Source organism: Thalia democratica, chromosome 2 (assembly GCF_965202585.1).
Source record: "Thalia democratica chromosome 2, ktThaDemo2.hap1.1, whole genome shotgun sequence".
Classification (NCBI taxonomy): Eukaryota; Metazoa; Chordata; class Thaliacea; order Salpida; family Salpidae; genus Thalia; species Thalia democratica.
The window spans coordinates 39,835,530-39,841,846 of NC_139166.1; positions in this window are offsets into that span (position 1 = coordinate 39,835,530).

A 6,317-nucleotide genomic window follows, 5' to 3' on the forward strand; every position below is an offset into this window, starting at 1 on the left:
GGCGCTCTGTACAAGATTTGTTAAGAATTCCGAAGTACTTAACCAGAGAGCAAGGGATTTGCAACCTCTCTATGTTGGTAGTAGGTGTCTACTACAGAACCAGAGTGGCCCTCATCCACGTAAATGGGACAGAAGCGGAGTGGTAATGGAGGTGCTTCCACATGATCAGTATGTAGTCAGAGTTGATGGTTCACGGAGACTTACTCGGAGGAACAAAAGTTTTTGAGGATGTACAACCCAGCCTCAACAAGCATTGAAGCAAAAACTTCCCATGGTTGTAGCAGTAATCTACCAAGCTCACATGAGTACAATATTGGTCACCAACGTCCTGATTCTTCTGTAAAGATTACAGAGGATTCCAACGGTGCCAATACTGGTAAAACCAGTGAGGTTGAAGCGGATCATGAAGAAGTTGGGGAAGAGTACATTCCTGCTTGAGACTTCCTATAGTTCCGACTTAGTACTTCCTATAGTTTCCAAAAAAAATAAGGTGCCGCTTGCTTTTAGTAGGTTGAAAGACTTCAATGCGCCAGGGAAGCTTGAGAGTGAAGTACTCCAAAGTAGAAATCACCACCGTAAGTGAAGTCTGTTTGTTCCTGTTTATACAAAAGTTGGTGCTGAGTGTTCAATTGCTGCTGATAGTGATGATTGCTGAGCCAGGAAGGATTCAGCGTGGAATTGCATGAATTTGAATTGTTTTGGATTTATTTAGTGCGTTTTATTGCAGTTTTATTTTTCTTCAAATAAATCCCTTGTTTAAAGATTTTTTTATTTAAGTCAATTGAGCTTTGTTAATGCATAATATAGTTTCATCTTAGTAAAAGATTTTTGTTACTTGTTTAAATCCCCTCTTGACGAGCTATGTCATTGCCTTAAACTTGTTATTATTTTAAATGAGCTGGAGGGGATGTAGGATAATTAGACTATAGCTCATTTTAGTGTTTATATTTATACTTGTTTTCGTTTCAGATTTTACATTGTTAATAAACTATGAAACTAAATCGAAAAGAAGTTATTCTTCATATGCTTTTAGTTCTTTACGATTATTTGTAAAGTAGATATTATTTAAAAGAAAACTTGTGTTATATAGTAAATTTTTGTTCAGTTTTTAGTTAAGTTAAAACTACCTGAGTAACTAAAATATTAGTCTAATTATACACTTAAAACTAATATTTCAAACAAAAATTCTCTTCAGCATAAATACTTGAAATAATAAACAGATTTAGTATTTAAAGGCTAGATAGATGAAAAGATCTGTTCAGACTTTTGTAGTTTTTATTAAAGTTGCATCTTATTAAAAATGTTTTTCATAACAATACCTCACTTTATTTAATCGGTGATTGTTATTTTGAAAATCATATTCTATATTTATCTAATACATACAATAAGTAGTTAAATTTAATGCTAAAAACTTATTATTTTTATTTTAATATTATTTATTACATACTACCAGTACTATAAAGACTACTCATGAGTAAATTTTAATAAATACAATCTTACGAAAAACTTAAATACTTTGTTTTAGTTTATTACATCAACGAAGTTGCATTTAAGAAAACTTAATTTATTTTTTCTTTTATTTAAACCTTACTTATATAACAGAAAATTTAACATTTAACCTAAAAGAGTAATCAAATGTATAGTTTTATTAAAATAGTTAGTTAAGTAACAAAAACAAACTTAACTTTATTTGTGATTAATCAAACATAAAATTTATTTTTAATTTTTTGGTTTACTAAAAAACTTCTTAATTTGCGGATGTTTAGTTTTGATGACAATAAAAATGTAAAAAAAAAACTCAATGTCTTGTGTTTATTTAAGTATTAGCAGTAATTCACAAAGAGAAAAGTCCGCTCTGCAGCATATACCCCTTACGATTTACTTCCCTAACTAACTATATCAATATCAGCAACCAGTTTTTATTGGTGAGCAACTTCTAGTGAATTAATTAATTGAATAATGACTTAAATGTGAAAGATAAAAATTAGTGATAGAAATTTTTTGAAGATTTTATAATAGTTTTAATAGTATATCTTAGTTTAAGTTTATTGTTTTTTGTTTACAAAAAAAAGTTGTGCATGAAGTATAACCGCTATAAGTAGTTTTGTTATCTAAAAGCAAAAATTGTTAAATATATAATTGTAAAACTTGCTCTTCTGCAGAAGTTGCAATAGCCGAGTATTCTAGTGTGTCAAATTAATTAAATTTCATTAATTAGTTGTTCGGTTCAAAACCGGGCAGTAGAGAATTTTTTATCATAGTTTTCTCAAAAATTTTTATTTTTACTTATGGCTACAAAATATTGTTGATTGAGTGTATTACCTGTATTACTGTTTGAAAATAGATTTTTTAATAAGTAAAAAAATTTAACAAATCAATTAGCTTCAACACCAGAAAATGGACACTAAAAAGAATTCTAAAAATAAAAAATACATCATACTATTAACACACATGTCTTTTGGTAAAAGGAAGTCTGTGCCCCTTTTTACAAGTCGATTTTATTATAATGAACTTTTTGTCCTAGCTAGCAATTGCTTTTCACAGTTCTTGAAATTCAAATTAAAAAAAAGGTACAATGAAAATAAGTTTAAAAGGTTCTATATATTCAAAAAGCAAAAAAAAACTACTGCATTATAAAAACATTTTGTTTTATAGTTATTTAAAAATAATCCTTAATTTTTTTTTTCTCAAAACAATATAACCATCCATTTTTATTTTAGGGTTACAAAATATTGTTGATTGTGTGTTTCTAACTTTATGATTGTTGAACACAGTGTTTTAGGGATAAGTAAATATCTTATAAATTCAGTGATATTAATTTGTTTCCTAACTATAAGTTACAATACAAACTTATTTCTTGTACATTACTTTGAATAGTTTAGGATATTTTCAACTTCCAAATTGTTTTTTAACTTTGTTTGTTTTGTTTGTTCAACGCTCGTTGTTTGTTTTAGTTGTTATTACTGTTATTCAAAAACAATAACATATTGTGCTTAGTGAACCATTAAACCTGCAATAAAAACTGGTGCATATTTAAAGAGAAATAGTCCGCAATTGGCAAGACACCCCTGAAGAACTATAAAAAAAAAAGAAAATTTAAAAAACTGTTATTCTGTACTTTAAGATAAGTGGTAATAAAGAAATTTGAAATCTACATTATATTTGTGAGAAGTGTCAAATATGCACAAAGGGACACTTTTGCACGGCGTCACTTATGCATTTGGGGTCATTTTTGTACGGATTGAAAATTTTTATTTTTTAATTTAAAAATAAAATGTTGTTTATATTTTTTTTTACGCACATGCAAAAAGGAATCTTTGTACATATTTGACCCATCCCCTTATATACCATAGTTTATTTTGTTCGATTTTTTGATTTTATCGTACTTTCAAAGACGATACTTGTCCAGTGGGACAAGACCTGTCACGGAGTGCAGAGCATTGCGGGTCAATAGGCCGGGGCTCGACGCCTTGGTCTCGCATTCGGTTACTGACTCGTCTTGTAAAGTTAAGCTCACTCTCATTACTATTACTGACCATGATGGAAATTATTAAGGGAATAGGGGTGCTATTGAATGCTATTGAATGCTATTGAAAGCCACACTATTGAACCACCAGTATCAAATTGATATAACTTAGTTTGATAGAAAAATGTTAACAAGTGAGAGAGACTGCTTGCAAATTATTTACTAAAATCACAATGATTTACACTTATGGATAATGGTAGCAAAAACTACAACTTATTTTATTATAGCAACAACAAAATATAAATTAACTAACGGTTGGTTATTAAAATATTTTACTCAAAGAATTGTAAAACTCTTAGAATGAATCTTGACTGAGATAACTTTTAAAAGAAGCAAGCTGTTTACAAATCTTATTAAATCTATAGCAAAAAACTTTTAACTAGTAATGTGAATGTAGCAACCACAAGATTTATTTATAGCAACTCACAATGTATAAACAAATCAAAGAATTTATTATAACACGAAATTTACTGTAAAAACAATACCAAACAATATTAAATATACTCACTACGTTTTATAGTCCACTTCTATGTAAAATTCTATCAAACAATCCAATCTAAAAAACTCCAAAAAGCAAAAAAAAAAAACTATCCAATTCTTATTTGTTTAGCGGCATAACAATATAAAAAAACCCTAATATTTGCAATATTGAAAAGTTTATTTTATTTAGAGGTGTTACAATTTTATTTATTATAAAAACATTTCAAATTGTACAATTCAGTATAATATTTAAGGCATTGTTTTACTTTAATTTTATACTAGAAATAAACAAGAAAGTTTGTACTTTTGTATGTGTATAAACTAGAAGAACTTTGGCTAACCTTTTTTCTATAACAATTTTGATCATCAGGTTGATTTTTAAACCACAAAAGTCATTCTGATTTTATAAAAAAATAGTGAAGGCTAGTATCTTGAAAGTATATATTTAACCAACTCTGAATACCTAAAAATAACATTATATTCATCAAAGGACTTGAGACCTAGACAAAAAAACACAATAAATAGGTTTAAAAAATCTAAGTCATGTAGCCTGAAATTTTGTAAGATATCAAAACTAGACGAAGATTACCAAAAATAAAACTGAAATAGTTTCAAACCAACATAAGTTTTTTTAATTAACTCGTACAAACTTGTTTTTTTTCAATAGCCTGAGAATGAGACAAGCCTTGATCATACTAGAGGCTAAAACTAGATACTAAGATAATTGCCAAGTTTTAAAACAAAAGAGTAAGTCTGAATACAAAATAGTAACCTGTGTTTATAAGAAAGTTGAAAAATAAAAATTAGTAAGGGCCGAAAACTCATAAATATCTATCAAGATTAAATACTTAAAAATAAAATTTTAAGACTTGATAGTTATAATAAAAACACAATTTTAGGAAAAAGAAAGTTAAGTCATAACAACTTGATTGAGATGCTAAAAATAACTTAACTAGTCTAAATTTTTTTAAAGAACTTTTAACGAGCCTGAGTTTTTCAAAAAGTTACCAACTAGCCTGAAAGTGTGACAGGTAGTATTACAAAAATTAAACTATTTTTCTCAATGTTTTTATCTCCTGTTCGAATTTTGAATAATTAAATTTATAAAATGAAAATCTTATATGTTTTTATCTCAATTTATTCCTTAAAAAAGTTAAAGTAAGACATGAAATGTATATATTGAACTAAAAATTTAAAATGTTACTAAACAAGTTTATCATAGCTTTTAGAAGTAACAATAAATATATACAAGTTTACTTTTTACTGTAAGAATAAAGTTATAGCTTTAAACTAAGAAGGAAATACACATGATATTATCATAGTTTATTTAAAGACGATTTTACTTTACATTAGTTATTTCTAATAATAAAACTATGCAAAACATCTAAAATTAGTGCTAAAAACTAAATATAAAGGATAAACTAACTAATAGATACGTAAAGTAAGATTCTTTTACACTTATATCGTACATTTTATAGTAAATACAGCTAAAAATTTTAGTAAAAAGTAAATTGACTTAAATAATTTTTGATTTACTGTGACTTATGATGAGTGAATTTAAATAAAGAATTTTCTAATTTTTTGAATTATTTAATATAGTACACCAACTTTGTTTAATGATTTAGTTTTTAATGCATCTAGGGTGCATCTGTTGTCCATAAAGGGAAAGTTTTTCGAGTAGTACGCTATTTTTCAGCGTGTAAAATTATTAAAAAGAGCAACACTTTTACCAAAAATAAGTTAATGGTGTTTGAAATTTTTGTTTACTTTATATTCAAAAAAGGTTAACGGGGCAGGTGAGGCTCAAAATTCTTGTTTATATAGTTTTTTTCACTATTTTTTGATTATAATAGCTTTTTGACTTTGTTCGTAAATTTCTAAAAAAATAGCTCAATATTTTTTAGAATTTTGTCTTTAAAAAAACACATATACCACAAGTATTCGTTGATATTTTAATTAGAAAAGAATGTAAAATCACCTAAACAATTTGGTTTTCTCCCTAACCGAACATCCTGTTTTCAATTATTAGATTTCTTATATTCTTGGTTGGTGTTTTTTTAAGCAATAAGTCTACTAAAGTAATCTATACAGATATCAAAAAAGCTTTTGACTCTGTCTCCCATATTGAATTAATTACAACACTATCGCAATACAATTTTCGTAGCAGTCTAGTCAGTTGGTTGGAAGAGTTTCTAAACAATAGAACTCAAAAAAATGTAATTAATAACACATTAAAAAAAAATTTACCTATTTTTACTAGAGTTCCCAAAGGAGGAGTTATTGGTCCACTACTACTTATTATTTACATAAA